Source organism: Bombus fervidus, chromosome 8, assembly GCF_041682495.2.
Source record: "Bombus fervidus isolate BK054 chromosome 8, iyBomFerv1, whole genome shotgun sequence".
Taxonomy (NCBI): Eukaryota; Metazoa; Arthropoda; class Insecta; order Hymenoptera; family Apidae; genus Bombus; species Bombus fervidus.
Window position 1 is genome coordinate 4,173,681 of NC_091524.1, and position 26,387 is coordinate 4,200,067.

Below are 26,387 nucleotides of genomic sequence, written 5' to 3' on the forward strand. Positions count from 1 at the left end.
ATTTAGAGAGTTATTAGCTGCAAAATTATTAGGGTTGTCTGAAAATACAAAAAATCCTTATCTTCGACGGAGTCAACATAATATCGCCGTTCAGAAGAATGATTCCGGGAGAAGCATTAGACGCGCATACAAATAAAATATGTTATGCAAATAAAAGACTTCGAATGGGCCAAACAAAGACACGAAAGAATTTAAAAAAAAACAACAACTTATTGTCCAAATTGTCCCGACCAACCTCAGCTATGTATAGTGTTACGTCGGCCGACTCTCTGCCTAGACCTCAATAGTCTCAAGTACCCTCCATAAATCCCAGGCATTTTCTATTTAAGGTCTTTCAGACCAACCAAATATTTTTTCACTGAATAGTTTATTATCTACTACGGGAAGATACGGAAAAGTTAATTTCTCTCACGTTCACTATCTTCCGTTAGCGACTTCCTCTCGAGGGCGGCTAAAACCCTTCCTAGTCCACCAGCCGTCTATTATTTAGTCAGAAGTAATGTCTATTGCCCTTACTTTCCTAGCCAAAATTGTCAGCAACAAATCCGATGGTTCCATGCGCTAGACATACCCATCCTTGGCTTTCCTCCGCCACAGCATCGTCGCCGAACGGCACTGATTTTGCATCTTTCGAACGGTCAACACCTTTGATCGGCTTTCTACCTTTAGATCAGTCACCTACTTTACTTATACATACGCACCAGTGTAACTATATTCATTGCAAAGTTGTTGGAATAAACTGTAACTTATAATTTGTTATATCAGTGTCATATTCAATTTAACTACCTCTATTACCCTAACCGAAATAGGGGATCGATCATTTCGCGGCGTCGATTGTCTAACGGGAATTTACGACTCCCGTTGACGTGCTTCCTCGCGATCGCGTCTCTCCGCGAGTGAACGAAACATATAGAATGCTTTAAAGTTTTACATTCTAAACAATTTTTTTAATAAACCATTTTCGTATTACTTTTATAACAATTCAATAGTTTTATTATTTCCTCTGAAATATCTTTTCAAATACCTACGATGATCCTTCGCAAGTAGTCAAATAAGCGACACCCGAATACGGGTGTCGAGGCAGTCAACGTGTTAGCATCCCTTTGTTTTTTCTCTTAGCCCTACCACGCACATGTCTCGAAACCATCAGGATCACGCAGGCCTTTTCCGCGTAACTATTCGATTGAAGGACCGACGATACATTGATGAGCCAGTCGATACTTAGGCTTTCTCGCGACATTGTTTATGGTTCGCCTGATATCTCTTAGACTTCTTGTCCACGATACTACAAATATAACTTCAAAATCGCTCAAGTTTCTAATACCTGATGTACGTTTCCGGCAAGCAACGATACACTTAACGCGACTATATCGAGCGGAACTATAACACGGAACTTCCGATGGAGCCGCGGGGTTAGTAATTCCCCGAAGAATTCCTAACAATAATTTCATTCTTAACGTTCTTATTAATCGACTCCCAGCCGCCTTATGCATAAAGATTGTGTCGACGAAAGCGGCCGGTAGCCTCGTAACTATGCAAAATAATGCGGAATTTAAAATTTTCCCTTCAGATTGCGGCTGGATGACGCGCGCGCCTGTATTTTACAAACCTGCCAGCACGACGGATACCAGGGAACAAAGTAGGGGATCGGGAAGCTCGATTTTTCGTGAAAACGAAAATTTCGATTCCGTCGATTCCTCGCAGCTCGACTCGTACGCATTCCGCTCGTTTGCATATTAAATTTTTCGATAATTCCCCTGGGGAACTTTCCTAGCCGCGGACCGCTCGAGCAATTAACGAGTCTACGCTAATTCTATCGCGTTGGTTCGAATATTCATACGCGTTCCTATGATAACTCCCTTTGAAATTTGCAGAAATATCTGGACAATCTAAGTTTCGAGATTGTCTTCTAGAACTGATTGGCTTGTGCAAAAAGTTCACAGCGCTTCCGATCAATCGATTTATATTATGCATTTTAACGAAAAAAAGCTGCCTAACAAATGCTGGTTTCGATTGAACGTCGAATATAGCAGTTGAAGAAAAAGTCTGACATTATTTAATAAAATGTGCATTGCTTTCAGGAGGAAAGGAAAATCTTCCTATGAGAATACGATATCTAAAATTTTTCTTAAGTTTTCTTATGAAGTTTTCGAACAATCTAATAATAGTGATTTACTCCAGTACCCGTGAAGTTAGATGTAACATTTACAAAGTGGAGGATTCCGTGGAGAATCAATTGAAAGGCAGGACAGACGAGTGTACACGCAATTCGAAAAGCGGCGGCAGCAACAAGTTGGTGCATTCTACAGGGAAGAATCGCCGTAAAAATACGTCCGCCCGGAGCGTTCAATAGCGCCAGGTTAATGGACGAAGGAGACGATGGATGAAGACGCTATTTACTGGTCTGTCAACGGAGAAAACAGGGATTCGTCACGGCGACAATTTCTCCGGTGACTAGACGAATCTGTCTCCACTCGGTCAATAAAACCTGACTCAGCTTAACGAATAAGAAGACTAATAGCCGTCGCAGGCAGAAATGAGTTACTCCGCGAGCCAACCACGTTTATTGAAGATTCCGTCTCCGTGGAAGGTAATTCGTCTTCTTAACGACGACACCGCTGAACCCGCCCGAGAAAGATTTCCGGAAAACCTAATCGATCCATTCGATCGATCGTACAGTTCGCGTCGCCAAGTCTTAATGAAAATCCAACATCCATAAATTAGATGATCGTTCCCGACTTCGGTTCTCGTTACAGTTGGATTTAATTAATGCGCAACCTGTTTCCGATGGCGAGGATTTATCAAGTTTTTCTAGCGAAAAAAGTTCAAACGTTCTCTGATGATGATGATAGAATTTGTTAGCCGTTGTGGTAGAATTGAGAATGAGAAGAAATCGGTAGATCGCAATTAGGGGTTGCAACAGTTTGCTAATTTTGAGGATAAAGTAATCTTCTGAAAATCGAAACTCTTGGTAAATGCATGATTGGTTTTTGAAAATTTGTTGATATTAAAGATGACCAAGATATCAAAAAATAAAAAATAGGAACGAGATAGATGAAACGGCGAAGATAATCAATTGAATCTGTAATTAGATACATTTCAAATAACTTTGAAGTATAAAATATAACAAGTTATGAAATAAAAAAATTTTAACTGATTCCCAAGATTATCACTCAACGATTAATTCAAGCACTTGTCTTCCATGTAATAAAATTTCCAATAAATACAGAAACATACACCTAATCATATTAGATTACGAATATGTTGTATAAATTCCAGTTTACGCGTCATTTCGTGTTGAAATAAACACGCGGCAAGTTCTTCAGAGTCGCGATGTACATCTATGTTCCGGAACAGGGCCAAGTTAAGTGGATTTTAATTCCCGTGGCGGAAGTAAACGTCAGCTCCAGCTGAGGCGGCGAAATCTCCGGGCAACTTGAACGTCGTCGAAACTTATCAGGACTCGGTAGCTGTTACGGAGAGCCGGAAACACGCGAACCTGTTCGCAGTCACCTAATTGCCGAATGCACGCGAAGCGGTTAACTTTCGCGACGTTACAACGTGAGATTCGCCAAAACAGTATTTTGGCAATTCTGTTCCGTCATACAGAACTTGCTTAGTTATTAGTAATTTCAACTTTTATCTCCCTCCCGATAATCATCTCGTAACGTGTATCAATTATTAAACAACATTCTTAGAAGAGCGAAAACTCACGGCGCGTGAACAACTAATGTTTGATTAGTTCATCTACCTTAATTTCTGCTTAAAATTTGTCCATATTATACGCGTAATATTATGAAAGCATGGGTTGTATTATAATTGTATTATAAATAGATAGTATTACAATATCGGGTGGCAATAATATTATTGGAATAAAAAGAAAATAAATGTCAGGTTTCAAAGTTATTTTCGAGTGAAACACTCGCCCGGTTGCCAGGCGTCTGACCACAACCCAGCCATTCTACTGCGGACGGTTAAAACTTGCCACGCTATATTTATACAAGAAGTTTGGAAATGCAGATCGATTACAGTGAAAATACTCATCGTTATAAAATAACAATCGATCCTTTGTCCAAACATCGACTGTTATTCGTTTAGGGAAAACCCGCGAATTTATCAAAAATATTTATTCCTCTCAATTTATACAAGTTTTGACAGTATAATTCAATTTACAATAATTAATCACATTTACATCAATCGATCGAAGGTATTTATTTCATCCAGCGTATTAAAAGCAATCGAGAGAAATTAACTAAATTTTTATCAGCTTCCGTCACCGAAGAGTCACAAAAATGGTCAAATAATCAAATTTACCCGACTGTTACGTAAAACAGGCCACACACCGCGGGCAAGATGGCATCCACATGTCTAGACATCCTTCCTGCGTACCCTCAATAGTCTGAAGGACCGACCATAAATCTTGGCATTTTCATAGTTAAGGTCCTTTAGACCAAACAATCATCTTTTATTTCAAGTATCCTTTACATTTATTGTATACTACGGGGAGACACGGGAAAGTTAGTTTTTCTCGCGTACGATGCTTCCCACTAGCAACTTTCTATCGAGGGCGGTCAAGACCCTTCCTAGTCCACCAATCTTCTTATTATCTAATCAGAAGCAATTTCCACTGCCCTCACTTTCCTAACCAAAAGTCTCATCAACAAATCCGATGGTTCCGTTAGACACACCCATCACTAGCTTTCCTCCGGCACAGCATCGTCACTGGATCACTTATTCTTCATCGTTAGAATAGTCAACATATCTTTACTGGGTTTCTATCCTTAGATCAATCACTTACTTAACTTGTACATACGCACCAGTGTAACTATCTTCTTTATAATGTTGTTGAAATAAACATTAATTTGTACCTACTAATTCAGTGTAAACTCAATTGAACCACCCCTATTATCTTAACAGAAATAAGGGGATCGATCAGTTCGTGGCGTCGATTCTAATTGATCTAATCGTAACGGGAATTTACGACTCCCGTTGACGTGCTTTCTCGCGAACGCGTCTCTCTGCGAATTGTCGATAAAACACCGACGGTGACGCACTTCAAGGAGGAAGCTGTCAAAGTTTATGCGAAAAAGTCGCACGCATTTCCGAGTGGATAGGAAAGTTTATCATTGTCTGACGCAGAGATGCCAGCGGCAACTTTTAATTGGATTGCACACGCTGCTTTGCACAAAGTATTGATTCACCGTGGTATACGCACTAGAGATCGAGGCAAAATGCATCGGAGTTTGTAAGGGGGCGGAAGCTTAAGGATCCGGTGGTTACGGTTACGAACTAGCTAATTTGTCGATATGACTCGATAATTTGGAGCCTGTTGTAATTTCCTTCCTCTTGGCTCAGATCCTGCGAGACAACGTAATTGTGTACCACGAGGATCGATGGTTTCTCGAAGAAAATAAATTCGTCTAAAATGTCGTGTGAAATTGAGCGAAAAAATTTCAGACATCGTCTAATCAATCGAATTCCGTTCAAATTACCCTTCGATTTCCCTTTCGTGATCACTCGTCGACACGGTGCGAAATGCAATTTCTCCTTTGAGCCACAACCACGTGAAACGCGTATTTGAAAATTACGTTTCCTCATTTGCATCGAAGAAGCTGTGGGAAAGGCCGAGTTCATATACACGAGCTACGAGAATTCAACTCAATGGATTCATTCGCTCGAAGATAACAAGAGTACGAAAGACAAAAGTATGGTCTACGAGTTTATTCTCAGATTACAGATTTCCTATGCGGAAAATAGAAAATGTACAAGAGCTGTACATAGTCGGTGTATCAGGCTATAACATGTTCTACATGCTGTAACAAATACATTGTGCTTTTCACAACAAGTGTAGAGAAACTTGATATATTATGAAAGGCGATATTGCTACTATCGTTGAAGTTTCATGAAAAAGTTTGTTAATTATGCCAACCATTGTCTTGCTTTATATTTACACCATCTTCTTAGAATCATATTTGAAGAAAGTTTAGTTTAATTAGGAGGAAGATACGATTTCTCGGACATAAAAGAAATGATTCGAACGAAGAAAACGAGAATCCAAATACCGCGATATCAAGGAAACAATATAATTGCACGAATGCACGACATGCAGCTTGTATCAGTTACGGTTATTACCGTATGGCGTTATTACTTGCTATGCTATAACCACGCCAGTCGTTAAACTGGGGCGGCAACCAGAGGAAGTCGAACTTCTGTGTAACGGATACTTTGTATGTATATTCGTTTCCATCCGGCGGAACGAGCATGTCGCAATTCTACGTAGCCCACGCATCGAAATATTTGTTAATTCCATGACATACATTCGTCAGAATGGACGTTTTTGCGTGACAAATGTCGACAGAATGTTGCGAACAGGTGGAAACCAACGAGGACGAACGAAGAAAGATCGTTTCACGGATTCGAGATCGTTGGATCGAACAGACGCGCACTTGCCCACGATGGAACCGTCGAGTCACAGCTTGGCGTTACTTCCACCGTGGAATGTTCGCTATTAGTCACCGGTAAATAAGTAATTTGACCAAAAAACGTCCGATAACCAGAGGTTGCAGCTGTCCGCCATTCCTCTCCGTCGGCTACAGACGGAGCCAGTTTGTTAACCTTCTATGATCTTTATTCTATAAAACATAGTTAGTCAATGATCGAGCGTCGTAGGAAGACTTTCGCGGTCCATCCAGTATAACAAAAATATCCCAAGTATATTGTACGCGACTAAAATATGTATTTTTAATCGAACTTTCCTGGTACAAGATATTCTTAAATTCTTCTAATTGCAAATTTTCATATAGAATTTAAAAAAAGATTATCCGATGAAAGGTTGAAAACGAAAATCTACAAGCAAGAAAATACTCTAGATAGATTTTCGATCGCAAATTGAATTTCTCTTGCAACAGGACAATATTGTCTAGTTTCCTCATAAATCGTCGTCGAAATTGAATTATTCAACAAAACCTTTAGAAATGGGAAAATACACGGGAGGAAAGAAAAAAAAATTGCAACGTTAAATTTCAAATTCTTGCAGAACCAGGATTTGCAGTTTTCACAACTATTCTGAAAACAACATTACGAAGCTCGATAATGCGCATAAAATTCAGTGCAAACAAAAACGATATAGGACGATATAGAAGTACCAGCAAGTCTGGCAAATGTGGCTCGCCAGCCGGTTCTCTTTATAAACCGCGCATACATAGCGCGTATGCTTCGTCGATGCACATAACGTCGTATATGTGTTCTCTGCATCGGCCAGCCGGGCGATGCACGGGCTCTGCCCAGTAAATACCCATTATGGAATAACTCACTCAATATTGCAGTTTACCGAGTGCCTTTACTACGGTCATTCTACGCTCGCCCTCAGGACACGTGTTCGAGCAGCTGCATTAGTTCCTAATGATCCGCGCCACGGTTCTCCATACGACACGACGCCCTGCATTCCCTGCATTTTTCACGTGTTCCATCAATCCTTTCGCTGATATGCAATTTTGCAAGATTTTGTATTAAATTCTGTGATATAAATCTTCAATTCGAGAAGAAAATGGAAATAATTACTTGGGAACATTCATCTCTGAATGGCGAGAAGTAAGGTAGGTGTTTGAGTTAAAATCAATGAAACGATGAAAGATTGAAGAAAAATTTAAGGTGAAATGTTTGAAAAGGAAAAGATGAGTAAAAGATGAGTAAAAGATTTCTCTGTAGAACGCAACCAAAGAATTACAGATTTCTTTCATCCGCTAAATAACGTAACAAATACCTATTTTGCTTTAGACATTTCGTATATTTTTGCATGTTACGTAGCATTCTGCGCGTACGAAATCCTCATACATGCGTAAATACATTCTCAGATTACGAGTATGTTTCATAATCTCCATTTTGCTATTTCATGTCAAGCCAAAACAATGAAAAAGTAACATATTTTATGTTATGCGCTTATGTAACATATTTTCAAATTTTCGTTTTTTGAAGAGTGGACGAACATGGACAACTCGTGAACAATCGAGTTCCACTTAAAAGTGGATGAAATAGTCCATGGTACGTTGATGTACAATTTTTTAAATTTTCAGTTGGACGTAACTTTTTTTTCAAAAGGTGTACAAACAAAAATTTTGGGTGGGCAAATGGTAGGCAAACGAATTTTTGTAAAAACTCGCCTCATCATGAAAGTGCCATTTCCAGCCAACTAGTAAAGTTAAAAAATCGAAGAAAAGTCCAAGGACAAACGTTTGAAGGAAAAGATTTCTAAAGTCGGAAGTCGATCTTTCGTCGTTTTGTACGATTTGAAACGGATACCAAAGTCTGATCTCTTTTGTGGATGCAATGCACTCGAAACGAGACGATCATGTTTTCGGGGATATAGAAGGCGAAACTTCGATCGGCGTCGAAATGGGCAAGTTCGCGCGCCGCGTTGTCGCGGCTCGGCCGAAATAGTGGAGTGTAAAAGCAGTATAAAGTTTTCAAATACATCGGTAACCTCCCCTACATTCGAAAGTTCTCCGATATTTTCTGCCCGATTACGCTTTTGTATGGGACTGGAGAGTCAAGCTCTCTCGGCGGACGAACGCGAGCGCGTTCGAGAGGAATACCGACGACTCGTGAATTTGCCGATACGAGAGCAACGGCAAACTTCAATTTTTACCCCCAGGGATTCCGGCGATATTTTCACCGATTCACAGAAAAATCTACACGTACACGGTCGCGCTTTGATATATTGACCGCGTGCTTGCGCGCGAGAACTTGAAAATAAAAACTTGGACACACGATAGACAAACGATGGACAAACCACTGTTGCGGAAAAGCTGTTCGAAAATTTTAGAACAATATTTGCACTTTTCTTCCGGGTACTCCTTGAAATAGAAAATCGATTGACTAGAAAGTAGTTCCGTAACTTCAATGGAAATTTAACACAACATATGTTCCTAATTTAACCCTCTAACAATGTAGTTCGAGAAGAAATTGGAAGATTATAAATTGGAAGTTTTTTAACCTGTAACTTGTAACTTGTTCGTTCAACAATATTATTAGTTGATAAATTATTATACAAAAGGGACGAGAGATCATTATTTTCTAAATTGTTCGTTCTAAATTCTTCGTCATTTCCTAACACCGAAGGATTATTATTTATATAAAAATGGTTACAGATAATCAAGTAAAGAAAAAAAAAAACGACTTTCACCTCTATAGCAACTGCATTGAATAAGAAGACAAGTAATTATCTTCAATAAAAGATATTAGATTTCTATGATATATGAGATCCTACAGTTGGTTTGCCTTTCCTCTCGATTCCATCATAGTTCGCCAGTTCGCACGCAAGATTAATTTCCACCCGTGAAAACAGTAGACGTAACCCAAATAACAGACAAACATCTACCCCAACGTCATCCATTGTCTGCCCACGATATCAACGACTTGGTTCATCATTCATCATGTGCGGCCAATGTTTCACTCGGTTCCTTCCACCCCTTCGTCGTCCCCTCTTTGCCTGGGATCGATTATGTCTGGCTGACAGGTGCAATTAGCCGCAACGCGCTGGTTAGGAAGCGTGCGTGCTCGAAGCTGTGTTACCTGGTAAACAGTGGCGCGCACACGCGAACGTTCTAACGCTGATCGCAGAGGAATATCTATAGATGGACGGCAAACAAACACCGATAACGCGATTAAACACTCAACGCATACTGTGCATCGTTGGATCGTCTGGTTGAGACACTTTCTGACTGGCTACCACTTCGACCAACCGTAGACACATATTTTCTTTCCAACTTTCTCGTCGTAAAGGAACAGACAGGACATGAGATTCGCTGACCTTCGACAATAAAATTGCGGCGTGGTATTTCCGAAATGCGATCTGAGAAGGAACTTCATATAATCCATAATTGATTTCTAAGAGAGATTTCTACCTATGCGATAATTTAGTATGTGCTGTTGTACTGTTAACTAACGTATAACTTATTGATTATCAGTGTACTTATAGCACATAATACCACTTTTTGTAAATTTCTGAACATTTCCAGCAACGCGATAAGGTAATCAGCATTCGAATTTCGGGTCGAGCAGATAAAAATAGAACGATCTTAGTAAATTATAGTTTGCATTGGTAATCAATTACACCCTTCTGAGGAGGAATTCATAATTCTTTAGACCCATCCCATCAGCCAGTAATATTCAAATGACGAACTCCACCGCGGTCCGCTCGCTTGTAATTTACTTTCCGATAATGAATCGATCGAAGGGTGACTGCCAGAGTTGGAAGGGTGCAAATGACGGTTTAACGAGCACCGATTTTCAAACTCCAAAGCGATACAGGCTCTCCCCTTGCCGGGGGAAATTGCAATTCCGAACTTTCCATTACCGGTTCCATCAAGCACATCGCTAACTCCATCTTTGACTACCTCTATACTTCCTATCCCTAAAGAGGAATTCCACAAACTCGTCGACGCGAATTTCTTACTCGAGGAAAAGATTAAGAAATCGCTTTATCTCACGCAGCCGTGAAAACAGAGCAAAACGAGATATTATGTCGACGATAGAAAAAGAGGAAAAGCGTCGACTGTGTCTGGCTGTTCCTGTCGGGGGAACGTTTTACGAGTTAGCCGATCCTGCCCATTTTTCAGCCGCGTTTCTCTCGCGTGTTTCTACAAGCAATCACGTTTAACGCTACTCTAGGGAAGACGATTAGATACGACCGTTACGGTTTCAATTCGTAGCCAGATCGAACCTACCTACCGGCCGACGACCTCTCCAGGGATGCTGGTAATTCTGCAGGAATCAACGGCCATTGATTCGTGTTCCTCCGACAACGCGTCTGCAATGAATCTCGTTAGCCAGTCCAGGGTAAGCGTGACCGACAACGCCTTTCCACAGAAATCGTGCCTCGCTGAATTCTCAATGGAATTAACCGCCTAGCGATCTGCCTGAAAACTGCTCACCGTTCACAACGCTCTAAGTTAACGTCCACCTTGTTATTTTTCGACGATACTATAGCAGAATTTAGAGGATCAAGATGATAGAGAAAAAGAAATTGAAATTATTATCTATAGTTCTTTTCAAAATCTTGTAGCATATGTATTTGTAGCATATAAATACGTTTAAGTGTCTTTTAATTGGAAGATATTTCAAAAGATATGCGTTGAAATGCCATTTACTGAAACGAAATTTTAGAACGAAGTATACTCGATTAAGCGAACTTCTATCGATTCGAGTCCATTTATCTGGTCATTAACATCTATTATATGAATTTCACTCATATGAATAGTTTGATTCAGCTAAATAGAGTTCTATTGTAATAAATATTATTATAAAAAAACCGTTCAACGGCCAATAACTTCTCACATATAGTTTCTATTTCTCCGCAAAAAATGGGGGCAAAATTATTCCGTTCTCGAAGAGATTAAAATAGCATTTTACAACACTCAAAGGACGATAAATTCAGCCTATATTCAGTTGGCAAACCACATGCAATTTGTTTCCTTTTCATGCTTGTATTCGATTTTGGTGACGAACAAATAAATGTACGTTCTCTAATAAACTATTCACTGGGTGCAACAAATAGAGCGAGCATTCAGTATATCTGTGTCGTAACTTCATCAATTTTTCATCAACCAGAACGGGAACGCAGTTTCCAATTTTTCATTTTCACTATAAATTCCTAATGACTAAACATCACTGGGAGGATCACGTTTAAATCTGATGAGTTCCAATCTCTCAGTCGTTCCAAACTATTGAAACATTAATCGAACGTTTAATCTATATTGATCCATCGCTCCTCGATCGAGTTCTCAACGTTGAAAGCTTCCCTTAGTTCTGGATATTAAATTAATAAATACTCTCATTCATAAGTTAGCGGAGATACGCAAATTTTTCATTCGCCACTTCATTCTGTAATTATAACATATGTTTACGTTAAGCATACCAATCGTCTCGCAACTTATTCTTTTTTTTTTTTTAATTTGCGTTTAATTTACAATCACTTCTCGCAGAAAATTTTAAGTAAATTTATCTGGCGTGGTACTATGACATGATTAATAAGTGTTTATAGTATGTTTGATTCTATTTGAATCTAGTGCTTAGGTCTAAGGTGTAATGTCCTTTTAGCCCGCGGATCTGTTCCGACGTGTCGAGTAGTTGAGTAATTAGAGGGTTTTGGTGGTTGTTAACTCTTGTGCTATGTCTATTACTGAATTTGGATATTTCTTCTTTGACTGTGGGTATCTTGAAGTCGTGATGTATTGTTTCGTTGGTGACGTACCAAGGTGTATCTATTAGGGATCGTAAGGTTTCCGATTGAAATCGTTGAAGCATTTCTATGTTGGAATTATTTGCTGTTCCCCATAGTTGGATTCCATAGGTCCAAACAGGTTTTAATATGGCCTTGTATAATGTAATTTTACTTTGCGTGTTTAAGTCGTAACTTATGAACAATAATTTATAACCTCTGATAGCGAAAGGTTTGAAGATATCGTTTGTTTCTCCGTCGTATCTGAATAAGAAATTGGAGCTGCAAAGACATTACTGATTTTTCACGAATTTCGAAACCGAATCAACGTTCAGATGGCTTCATCAATATGGCTTCTGAGCAATTCCAACAATACACGAGCGACGTATCAACGGAGAAGGAAAACTAAACGACGTCCAATCGGAGCACGCTTTTAAAGTTCGACGACTGACGATAAAAATCTTTACATTTCGCCTGGCAGTGGCGCCACTTAGACCGTAAGGTGCTCGGTCGAGGGTCCTCCGATTCTTTTTCTTCCTTCTTTTCTTTCTCTCCAATCGCCCCTCTTCGTTCTCTACCCTTCTAACTCGCCCCTTTAAATGCGCGTTTCCGTCATAATATCATAACGAGGTCTGTGAAGCGGAGGAAGCTCGCTGGACCATCCTCCTCGTCGTCGTCTTTCCTCCTCGTCGTCGTCTTTCCTCCTCACCGAGAGGTCTGCAAAGTTTCTCGACGTTGCTTTCTTTTAAAAGCCTTAACGAGCCCGCGCCGAGTTCCGTGCCCCCTTGCTAACCAGAAACACCGGACTTTATTATTTGCACGCGCGAACGAACCTCGACTCGTCCGCGTTTACAATTCTGCAGCACAAGTGTCGGAGAATCTGAATGGGACGCTTTTCGGTGAACAGTCGCGTGTTTGACGATCGAAAACCTTCCACGACAAGCGACACTGCTATTTATTTAATATTGTAGTTTGAAAATTTACGATTGAACGAAACACATTGAAATAATTATGAACCGTCACTGCTTCGTTACGAATTTATTAAAGACTTAATAATATTTTATTGTTTGTGAGCAATTTAAAAATGCACGAAGTGCACGTGGTATACGAAAATATATAAAATATGCGAAATTCTTTACAATATTTAACAAGCGAAAGGATCTCAACTATTTTTTTACATGTATTCATAAAAATATGAATTTGCAGAAACATCCTGTCTTCTGATAATTACTGACAGCTTATTAAGTATCTGTGAAATTCTTTACATGTATTCATAACGATATGAATTTGCAGAAATATCCTGTCTTTTGATAGTTACCGACAGTTTATTATAGATCTGTGAAATTTACAGTAAACCTATCCTTCATAAATTAACTCACCTCTCTTCTTCGTCACACCCTTCATAAATTAACTCACTTCTCTTCTCTGCCACACCTTTCATTTAACAAATTCCACGGCTCTCGAATTTCACTAAAACCATAAGATTCGCCTATGCAGCGCATCGCAGAAAGTTTGCGAATGAACTGCAGCATCGAGAGCGCCATTTCACGAGCAGAGAGGTCTCGCGTAACATTTCCTTCGCAGCTTTTACAGCAAAAAACGTTGGTACTTTAGGAAGCTCTTGGAGAGAAACAGAACAATTGTCCTCGAGCATAGCCCTCGTAGCGGGTGCCGTTTACGCCGGAAGTTAATGTCCAAGTCGAAGGAAGTATGACTCGGTTCCGTCGTAGTTTTCCCGCTAGTAGCTTGGCTGGGCTCGTACACGCGCCACGGGCTACTCTGCGAGACAGAATAAATAATTGCTCAGCTGGAAGATCAAATAGTTCAAGATGACGCACATAGTCGAGTGCAGAACAAGATACAATTCACTGTAGATATGTGTCCAGGATAGTTCTCTATTTTCTTTTTTCTTTTTTTTTTTTTTTTTTTATTTAGTAGATTATTTACAATCAATTCTTATACAGAATTTTAAGAAATTTTTTGGCGTGGTTCTGTAACTTGGATTATAACAGTTTATAGTATGTTTCATTCTAGTTGAATCTAATGCTTCAATGTAAGGGGTATTGCCTTTCTAGTCTGCGGATCTGATCCGTCGTATCGAGTAATTGGGTAACTAATGGGTTTTGGTGGTTGTTGACTCTTATATTATATCTGTTTCTGAACGTGGATATTTCTTCTTTGACTGTGGGTATCTTAAGGTCGCAATGTATTGTTTCGTTGGTAACATACCAAGGTAAATCTGTTAAGGATCTTAGAGTTTTTGATTGGGATCGTTGGAGAATTTCTATGTTGGAGTTGCTCGCTGTTCCCCATAATTGGATCCCATGGATCCAAACAGGTTTTGATATGGCTTTATATAGCATTATTTTACTCTGCATGTTTAAGTTGGAGCGTCTGCCAATGAGCCAGTAGAATTTTTTTAGTTTGTCCAAGATATTTGATGATCTAAGCATAAAACAATCGGTTGCAACAGAGACGAACTTACAACGCTTGTATTGATTTTTATTGAACGTTTCTTCTCCTCGCTGTTAAAATTCCTTGTTTGAAATACCTTACCTTTCACAACACACCTCGAAGGCACCTGTTTCGTTTTCCGATTAATTCAACAAGCTCATGAAACTTCAAACTCCATTATGGAACTTGCCGACTTGCCAATTTTAGGATTAATTTAACGATTAATTCCTCATATTCTCCTGACCAAGAGAACTTCTCCCTTCGTTTGCATATTGCAGGTCGGTTCGAGAGCCACTTCCGAACAGCTCGATGCGCCTGTGAATTTACGCCTGCGAGATGCCTGCTCGTATTTAACCGCCAAGGATATCGCAAGACCCACCACCGTTCTGGCAAACAGCGTTAACGCCCCGTTAACATACAACAGCAGAATTTCACGCAGGCTATCTGGCGCAGCCGGCTTGGACCAGGCGAAACGAAAGTGACAAACGAGGCTATCGAGAGTGGCCGTCGAAATATATTCACCCCTTTGCTGTGTACACACGCAGCCTCTGCGAACCTGTGCGTGGCTCCGTGTAAATGCATAGTCCTTCGCGTATCTCGACCGACTCACGACACGGTGAAACGAACACAAGGATAAAGAGAACGTGTGTATTAGCGTATACCTGTGGACTCGTGAAAGTGTAAGTACAGTTGGTCTAACGGATCGTATCGCTTTACAATAGTCCGAAATTATAGCAAACGTGCCAATGTGCTTGGTTTTCTTCGAAGAAATTGGATTAGTTTCTCGGATGTTGAAGATTCAAAGTAATTCGAAGTGAAGTTTTGCCAGTGTGACTTATAAGTTTTCAATCCTTCGTCGTGGTAGCTTTATGGCTTTTTATTAGTGTTACGTCGGCCGACTCTCTACCTAAACCAAGGCACACACTGCGGGCGAGATGGCAGCCAGATGTCTACACATCCTTACTGCATACCCTCAATAGCCTTAAGGACCCACCATAAATCTTGACATTTTCATAGTTAAGGTTCTTAAGACCAAACAAGTATGTTTTATTTCATGTGTTCCTTATATTTATTGCCTACTACGGGAAGATACGGGAAAGTTGGTTTTTCTCACGTTCGGTATCTTCCGTTAGCAACTTTTTCTCGAGGGCGGCTAAAACCCTTCCTAGTCCACCAACCTTCATATTGTCCAATCAGAAGCAATGTCTATTGCCTTCACTTTCCTAGCCAAAATTATCATCAACAAATCCGATGGCCGCTTCAAACTAAATGAAAATAAATTCAGTCATATAACTTTCTCACTGCGAAAACAATCCAGCCCACAAGAGACCATAAACAATATTCCAATACGAAACAAAGATTCAGTCAGATATCTGGGCATGATTCTAGACAGAAGAATGACATGAAAACGGCACATCGTAGATAAATCCAAAGAACTGAAAACAAAACTAAAAAAATTCTACTGGCTCATTGGCAGACGTTCCAACTTAAACATGCAGAGTAAAATAATGCTATACAAAGCCATATTAAAACCTGTTTGGACCTATGGGATCCAGCTATGGGGAACAGCGAGCAACTCCAAGTTACAGTACCACGCCAAAAAAATTTACTTAAAATTCTGTATAAGAATTGATCGTAAATAATCTACTAAATAAAAAAAAAGAAAAAATCCGATGGTCCCATGCGCTAGACACACCCATCCTTAGCTTTCCTCCGCTACAGCATAGTCACCGAACTTGACTGATTTTCCATCTTTCGAACAGTCATCTCCTTTTGACCGGCTTTCCACCTTTAGATCAGTCACATACTTTACTTATACATACGCACCAGTGTAACTATATTCATTGCAAAGTTGTTGGAATAAACTGTAACTTATAATTTGTTATATCAGTGTCATATTCAATTTAACTAGCTCTATTACCCTAAATAGGGGATAGGGGATCGATCATTTCATGGCGTCGATTGTCTAATCGTAATGGGAATTTACAACTCCCGTTGACGTGCTTCCTCGCGATCGCGTCTCTCCGCGAGTGATCGAAACAATTAGAATAGTGTAGTATGGGAAAAAATCCCGATGAATTACAGGTAAAAAGCAATAAAAGTGCTGACGGGCTGGGAAAGATGGGAAATCTCGATGGGCCATATATCCCTGGCCCTTTACGGCATTAGGTAATTAAAAAGGATGTACTTGACCATGGGTCATCCACATCTGTGAAATACATGTGCGTGCTAGGCATGCCGAAATAGTGGTATGAAAGGTAGCCGTTAGTCAATTGCGACTACAGTTGCGAGGGAATTATGACTGAACAGTTGTAACTTGCTGAGTCGTTATGAGTTGAATTCTAAATTATTAATTTAGTTGTCTTAGTTATATCACATTACTGCATTAAGTTCACATTAAATAACCATCGTTTCCTGTTTAAATTATAATAAATAACTCTATAGAGATCACTAACCAGTGATTTCTACAATAGTAAGTTCGTTTCATGGATTTCTGTGTTATTCGGAAGCTTTTGGTTTCAGTACCGTTCCCTTTTACTTCAGACACCAATAATCCATTCATTTTGGAATACTCAGGACTCCAGACACCAGACTTTTGAATCGATAAACTTTATGTCTCATTCGACAGATTACGATCTTTGCCTGTATAAGAAAGAGCAATTTTTTTGAAGAATCTGTGTCCTAACCAACAGAAGCCGGTCTCTGAATGTTTGAAAGATGATATTAAATCGGTTGAAGGCATTACGGTATTCAATGAAGCCGAGCGACCTCTTGGCACGTGTATTTCCCACGTACAGGTAAATATGTAAAGTGCAGAAACGCTTGGCCCCGGAACGGTTCGCCTAGGGTACACATTTTTCTCGGCGACGCGTGACACGCTTGCAAGATGCCACCCGCCGGAGTTCGCGTCGGATTCACAACCGATGTATACTTTAATCTTTTATTATGCGCATATTCGATGCATGTTTGCGCCCGGGAACGCCGACTTAAAATCGGTATTCCAAGTTGTTAGCATTTCCTCGGAAAGAACGACGATTTTATATACTTTATGAGCAAATCTATGTTGATCCCTCGTCTCTTCTATATTAATCCACCTTCCCTTACAATATCGAGTCACAGCAGAATATGGATTAAGGATCAAATATAACGAAGTTGAATTTTAAGTTTTTAAATTATAATTTTTAATGGAAGATTATAAGACTATGGGTTACGGAATTCAAAGTACGTAAAATATTTTAATATTTCGCTTCTATTGTTTATTTAATATTTTTTCATTTCACTTTACTATAAAAACTATTATAAAACTATTATAAAGTATATAAAATATTTTAATATTTCGTTTCTATTGTTTGTTTAATATTTTTTCATTTCACTTTACTATGAAAACTATTATAAATAATGTTTCTTTAGTGTCTCATTACTCACGATCAGCTACAGGATTACTATTTAACATTTCTAAAAAAAAAATCTTGTTTTCATGAATTTAATTACCACAAGTAGTATAACTAGCCTTAAGTCTTAAAATAAGGTGAATTTTTAAAAATGATGTTGCTAATTGTCATTTGGAATAACTTGAAGTTAATCAGTAAGCTTCTGACAGACTCATATATATCCATGAAGAAAATGATGAAACTCGTAAATCTCAAAACTGATGCGTCCTATTTACGAAGCCAAATCTATTTTTAATTCGCGTATTAGTATATGGTAAAAGGATTACCGAACGATTCTGTTAACCTGTAATCAAATACATCGGAAACCGACTTTCTGCGAAATAGAAATCCCCACGGGGGAATAGATTAGCAGGGCTTCGAGATGGAGTATCCAAGAATCAGCAACAGATCAAGACCGATAGGAAAACGTACAAGTTTCACCCCATTACGAGCAACGAACTCTATATCGAGACTACTCGGAAAACCAATGATTTACGAGGAAGATAGGAATACGTTTTCCTCGATCCAGCAAGATCGATGTCGCGACGGAATCGTTCGTAAAAAAACAGAATCGATCGTATAGTGCAATCTGTGCCAAAGCAGTAGATGGAAGACGAATCTATAAAACTGGATGCTGAGAGAAAACGCAACATCGATGGAGCCATAAAGCTAACGTCAATGTTGCAATTCTCCCAGCGACAAGGAGCTATTTCCTCCTTCTACGTGGCCTCATCAGCGACCGATCGTTGGAAGAGGCGGCCACGACCGAAAGAGAATTACTCTTTACCCGGGCAGAGACTATGACAGTCTCGTAAAATCAGTTAACAAAACGCTGAATGAAAGTATGTGTAATTGAATGTCGGGCAATTACAGCGTCGAATATCTCGCGTTTTTAATTGCAACGTAAAATTCGTTTGCAGAAAGCTGGCCATGCGCGTGCAAACATTCGTGGATCGATTCGTTCACCTTGTTAGAATTTTTCGTTGTAATTGTTTAGCAGTTAAACAATCCGCAACAAGAAGAGACGAGCTTTAACGAACAGAAAGAATGGAGACGAGAAATATTACGATAAATACAGTATATGTAAGACAATACTAGTTTACCTTGTAAAGTGGCAATTATAGTTAAAGTAAGAACACTATAATTTTCAAATGTGTATGCGCTTCCTGTATGTACTACTTCTAATGGCTTCTCGAAGTGAACTACGCCCATGAAATTTGCAAGCAAAACTTCTCCTTGTCTTTAATTATTCCAACAGGAATGAAAACGAGACTCAACGTCTATGTGTAAGAAAATCGATGAATTAGTTCGTTCACCGTATAACGCAAATGTGAAAACAGAGGCGAATCGCAAATAGCGGAACAAATTCGTGTTGGTTAAGATAATCCTAATCATTTCACATGCCTGACGATTCGGCGTCATCAATCTTGTGGCAACGTCGTCATTAACGTGCACACACGCATCGGCCAGGGTATCGAATTGGTCGAACAATCGCCCAGCGACACGAACATCGCCGACTGTGTACACAGTCGATTAGCCGGATAGAGTTTGCCGTGAGTGATTAGAGTTAAACACACGTCTTTCATTCACAGTGCCAAAGGCGTTTCGTTTTACTACTATTAGCGCCGGTTTCACGCGCTGTCCCATTGCACTGTAGGCCACCAACGTGGTAGTGGTGGTAACCAGCGGCGCACCTGGAAATGGCTTTATGAATGGACACCAGCGTGTAAATTTATCCTCGTGACCGGATAGTCACGCGACACTGTGTGACGTTCCGCGCTGTTTTGCCAGCGTATCGTTACAGTCTGATGGGATACTCCGCCAGAACTAATCGTCCATGGATTTTTCTTTTCTATATCTCTGCTTCGTTACATTTGGAATAAAAATATTTTACTGTCACAGAATAATTTCACGGAGTAGCTGCATTTTGACTACATATATAGAATCTTTTCGGAGATTTTTAAGGACAAGAAGATAATAATTTTTTTCTTAACAAACATAATACACGCAAATATAGGTATTGTTAAGATTACGTGTTTGTGAAAGGTTTCCATATATTCAAAAATGTTCTACTGTATTTTTCCAAATCTTACTTTCATATTAAAGAAAACCAACCAAGATGTTAATATTAGGTTGTTTGAGAAATTCATAGCGGAATAATATATTCCTTGTTTCCTTCCATAACATTATTCCAGCGACAAGGTAGCTTCACGAGTACTTCATCTAAAAAAGAATCTTCAGATAGATTTAATTGATTTCCTTTAAATTCTTATCGTATCCTCCTTAGCATTTCATCTATCTACTTTCCCCTATTTTTCACTAAATATAGGACAGTATGATTGACAAATAAATTACGAATATTCCGAAACCCAATACATGATTACGTGATCCATAAAAATTCTTAACTTCTTTTCCAAGTTCTTTAACAGACGACACTTCGTCTGTTTCCCAAACAATCTCGCAAATTCCACAAATTTAGATAACAATGCCACGCCGCAAAATGCAAGAAGGTGGACAAACGAATGAGGAATCGTTAATCTGTCGTGTGGTTACAAGCGAGCTGGTTGCGGTCGCGGAACACGAAACTACAAGTCGTCGCGGGGCAAAATCAATCGCGATTATTGGTGGCGCGATAACGAGGCGCGGCCGCAAAACACGCACGCCGCTTCGGGTTATCGCGTGTCCGCTATTACGTTTCCATTTGCGCGCGCGTGCGCGATTCTCGCTTTATGCCGCGCGAAATCATTTTAACGAGCCATTAAAGGGTTAGCGCCCCGTGTTCGCCACTCTTGTTCTACGGCCTTTAATTCTTGTCCATGTTCGCATGAAAGCCGCTGCATCTCGCGTTACAATACAGTAGCAGTTTTTCTTAACGTGAGCGAGTGTGAGAAACTATGGCGTAATAAATGGCATAAAAGTAGCGTTACCACGAAACGGAACAGTACACACAAATAAAAAGGAAGAAAAATCAGAGAGAAAAAAAATGGGACGCGTAATATTATAATAAATTTTATATCAAACTGGAAACGTATTTCAAAGATGCGAAGAAATGTGAAATGGCTATACAAAATGTTTCTTTAGTGTAATAAAGTATATGCTATGTTTGTTTAGCATTATAAAAGTGGCATGTCTGTTGAGGAAACTTTTGGAGTGCCTCTGATGGCTATGACAGTGGATTTTCTTCTTATTTTTTATTTTGTCTTTTTTCTTTTTTTTTTTTTTTTTTGCTGCAAGAATGTTTGAAATGCGGAAAATGAAGGAAGGGGTGTAAAACTGTCCCAAGCATGGTCTCTCGACGACGACTACGACAATCCTCGTCACGCAGAGTTTACCACTGATCTCGTTAAAACTTAAAGTCGACTGAAAGTAACCACGAAAGTAAATCCCAAATCGCCATCCGCCACGGGAATGAACGTGATGAATTTTTCGCTGAAACTTCATGGAAATACTTCACTGCGTCCGATTCTCATAGGAATACGAAATTGTTCCACGAATCTATCAAGGTTCCAGGTCTATTCTTTAATCAAACAAAGTCTTTCAACAAAGAAAGAAAAGAAAAAGAAATACTGACAATGTAATATCCCACTCTGTCTAGAACAACTCGATCAATTTCACAGAGCTAATTTCCCTGACCATCGATCAAACGTAGCCCTCGTTTACGCCTAAAAATTCACGTTCCACGCAGATAAGCAGGGACACGCGATATACATATATAACAGCGAGCATTCTCGTTGACAAAACCAAACACGCGAGCAGAGAGGGTTGACGCGAAGATAACAGAGCACGAACAGACGGACGGACAGACAGGCAGATAGCGGACTCGAAGAAAAATGGCGACACGTCCCCGTAATACGGTCTCTGCGTCGATGTTCAACATGATCAATCGCCCACTTGCGTCGAGTAGAAAACGTGATCCAGGAACAATATTGCGGTGATGTTCCCTCTTTGAGCTAGCAATTTCCACTAGGCCCGACACGTCGTTTCTCATTCTTAACCCCTTCTCGATGCTCATCGTGCAATTCATCGCAACCCCCGTTCTCGTCTACCGTTTCGTCTTACCGTGGAAATGAGATCCTTACGAAAAATTGCCGAGATACTTGTCTGTGACTCACGAAACAAGGGGACGAAGGAAAGAATTGGGGTAATTTCTGTTGCGTCGAGGAATCTCAACTCTCTGGCTGGCAATCTTTGGAAACTTCAACGTTTAGAAACGATTTCGGGTTATTTAAATGGTTGCAAGAGATATAGAGGTGTAGCAGAGGTTATCTGGATCATTCGAATTATCATAATTTTAATCGCATATCTTCGACACGGTTCTAAATTCCATATAATCGACAGCATTATTCTGCAATGGTCTATCGAATGGGAGATATTCGCGAATGACCGTTATTGGACTAACCGAGATCGAGGACTGATCTTTATGTTTGCCGATGGTTCAACGCCGTTGTTGGAACATAACTCATCCCCTTTATAGAATCGTGCATCTCTGTGCATCCTCCTCTGTGTGTTTCCTTTCCCCAGAGTTGACGATCTGCCACTACTGTCACTCGATAATGCATTCAGCGTCTCGTCAATGGCAGCCAATCTGACAATGTTCAGTCTCCCTTTCCGTATATCCATGTACATGTACATGAGGGCTTCGACGCGCCTATATAATCATTTATATGCGGACAAGACCAGCAGGAGTCACACCGTGTACGTGAATGGTCTGTTATTAATCATATCAGTCTAGACAGGTTGTAACGTTAAAATGGGGACGAGTACGGCGAACGTCAGTTTCGCGTTGTCGGTCGACCTATCATATCGTTCGAGGAGGGATCGTATTCTTTCTCGTCGTGATACGCCGTCTGTCGATAGCATGATCCTTTGGTTTTCTAAACGATCAAAGAAAATCGATATAACGTAACTTGATTCACGGAGGGAAAATAACATTGAAGCTCGACGTCTAGAGGACTTCTATTGAACAGAGACGATAACCATCGGGCGAAGTTTCAAGATACAAGCGATAAAGTTCTACGTCGACGTGATGGAACCGCGAAGGAGGAAAACGAGACTCTGCTGTCACCCGATGAAGCTCGAAATTCCCACGAACGCAATTCGCTTCTAGAGTTATTCCGAGAAAAAGTACCAAAGTCCATCTTTGTAGGGTGGTTGACCGTGGCGTGACGAGTTTTAAATTTCCCTTGTCGTTTTGCGGTTGGGTATCAGCTGGAGGGTCGTAATGTCGGCAAAAATCCAATATCGCATTCAATAAGCTGCCCTGTTCGAGAGATTCTAACCCGTACCGACACCACCCTCCAAAAGAGAGGTTCTGGGAGAATCCACCAGCATCTCCGACACCCCAGTGTACCACTTGATGACTACCCTACCCCTTCAACTAAGATTTTTTCTCCTCTTTATTGACTCAGATCAGCTTCATTCCATCGATCGAAGCTCCCATCTATCGTATACCCGGCTCTCTCGACCTGATGGAATTCTCTACTCGGATTATATCGTGTATATATTCCAGAAGAATTTACGAAGAAGGCTTGAACGATGATAAGAGTGGTTGAGGACACTGTGTTCGGCGATATATCGATACGATACATTGGATAGTCAGACAGTTTTGTATTTGAAAACGCATTACGCTGGACAAGATTCATCGGGAAATTTAATTTAATTTTTAGAGGCTTCCATTATTCGCGTAGAATGTCGAAACGATGTTAATGTAAACTCTTCGACCAAACAATCGAATTTAAATCGTAAAAAGCTACATGGCCGATATAATAATGCGATGCTCGTGCAGACCACCCAATAACGTTTCACCGCGAACGATGCTAGCCGGTAATGAAAAATCGAAAACACGGACCGCATAATATTCCCAGGGAAAATTTCCCGGCGATTTCGGGTTCGAGGGGGCCGAATAATTTCGCGTGGCGCCAGGAATTTATTGAAAGCAATTTCCACCGGGACTACGGGCACGAAAATTGAAAAAAAAAAGAGAGAACGGAGAAATCCACGCAAAATAAAAGAAAAATAAATAAAAGCGCCAACGCAAAATAACTGCACAATGAATTTACAACGGTTTATCGAACTCCCCGAAGCGACCGGAAGATTAATTCACTGCCGCGCGATAATTCGGCCGTGTGTACCGTTGATGCCAAAAGTATGCAACTATTAGGCAATTTGCACCCGCCATGGTATTCGCCGAACAAATTTACGATCACGTGGATCAATCGACCGTGAATCAAACGACCCCGTATTTTACCGTTAACCGTTGTCCATGGAGGACACACGGGATGGGAAAATTTAAAGACCTTGTTGGCGATAACGGCTGCAACCCTCCCGTCATACGAGTGAAAAGCGAGTATCGCTCGTTGCTTATCCAACTAGTACCAGAATATTTTTAATGCGGCCGATGCTGGCCATATGTATTGTCCTGTGAAGCAGCGCTGTTTGCGCGTTTGCCGCAAGACAAGTAGTCGAAACTGTGATAAAACTTACGGAAGAAAGGGATGACGAGTTTTGCAGAAGAGCGTTGAAAACTAGGGAATAATTCTTTCTCCGAGAGGCTTTGTTTTCGAGATATAAGTGCCGAGATGAAATGTACATTTCTCGAGCAGGGCTTGGTTCGCTGTACTATCAGCGTAGGAAATTTATGTGTTTTGCGGTTGTAAAGAGGCTGCCTATCTTAACGTTGGAAACTTGCATAAAGAGTCCCCTGTTTTCTGAAAAAGAAAATGGAAAAGGCGGCTCGGTGCAATGTCCCGAAGAATGCGTTCTGTTCTATCGATTCTATCCTGTGCGTCATCTTCCAACCGGCAACCTTTTAAATTACAAGTCGCGTGACACTGAAGTATCCAGGAACGCAAGAAGCAACAGTTTTCGCAAGAGTGGTTACTCCAAGACAGGTGGAAGGATGCAACGGTATACCTAGCGCGTAATCATTGTATTTTTCGAAAGGAACGGTACTCGAAACTGCGGTTAGATTCGCGTGTTCCGTCATAACTGTATCGTCTAATTTCTGTGATTGACTGCTCGCATGTGAAACGTGTCTTCCTTTCTTTGAGCGTTTGACGAGCGAAGAAAGAAGGAAAGGGAGAAGAAAAAGACGGATAAAAGAAGCGACGTACTGGTTACTCCACGCTCAGTCTGCTCGATGAAATCGATGTGATTCGATTTTCCCGCAGCGCGTGATTCTTCTCGCCTCGCCGGCTACAAATGGAGCTTTGTCGTATTTTACGCGACCTCCCGTCTTCAGCTTCCGATATCAAGGGCATAAAAAACAAAAAAGATGTGAAATAAAGTTTTACGACGTGGCATGAAGGAGCTTTTGTGCTTCGTCTTTGCGTTCAATTCGCTGGAGGTGAGTCAGAATCGCTATTCGATCAATGAAAAATTAGGTCTCACGGAAACTTCGTTTTTTTTTTCACGATATATGATACAAGCTTTTCAAGGCAAGAAAGAAGCAAAAGGCACGAATACATTGCCACGTAGAATTGCCTCATGAATAGTTGATAGACCAACGAGGAGCCATGAGTTCGGTAACGAGCAATCCTGACGACCGGATGAATTCTTAATGACCCAGTATGTTCCAGGCAGCGGCACATATTATTTCGACGCGACTCTCTGAATTATGAAACTCGTTCATAAGCGCAATTACCAAATGGAGAACTCTCAATGAATTAATACTTCGCCACAGGCGACTTCATCAAACGTACATCGATGTAACAGGTCGCGCGATGTCACTCTTCTATAGAATACACACGTAAAACCATCAAATATACAGAAGCGACAAGGATAATAATTCGATGCAGATTTGTTGGTATTTCTCGTTACGACGAGACGTTTGGGAGTCTCGTGTAGGTACGAGTATAGATAGAAAAATTTAACGAGCGCAAAGTTCGCCAAACGCTGTTCGGTAACAACCTTAGTATCTTCTCAGTGCTGTTTCCAAGTGATTCGTTCAGCTTCTTGTGCTTCTGTATCGTGCGAGTTTTCCCCGGAAGCAATCTCCGGGGCAAAAGGACGGCAGTAAAAAAGCGAGACGTTTGTATTTTCCGGAGTAGCATACGTGATCCGCCATATAACGGTGCTCGTTTTGTGTCCGCGAGCTACGCGGTAGAATTTCCTGTTGCCTAGCCATTTTTACCAGACGACTCGAGCCGAGCCGAGTCGGGCGGGGAAACGACACGGTAATGGACAAAATTCAGCTGGCCGGGACGAAATAAGGCGATCACTATGCATTCGACGCCCATACTCCGTGTCTGGCAGCCAGTACCGTAGCTACCAATAAAAGGATCCCC

General features: G+C 40.5%; 1 protein-coding gene across 2 annotated transcripts in view; it reads right to left on the bottom strand.

Annotated features, from left to right (window-relative positions):
* The window catches only part of Pgant2 (polypeptide N-acetylgalactosaminyltransferase 2), a 205,876-nt gene that overhangs the window by 153,083 nt on the left and 26,406 nt on the right, over positions 1 to 26,387 (bottom strand). The window contains exon 1 of one of the 2 annotated variants that reach the window (XM_072008481.1): positions 26,011 to 26,014. The exons of the other annotated variant lie outside the window; for it this stretch is intronic. The gene's annotated coding sequence lies outside the window, so the exon portion shown is untranslated. Of the gene's footprint in view, positions 1 to 26,010; positions 26,015 to 26,387 lie in introns of those variants that run through there. 2 annotated transcript variants of the gene reach the window in all.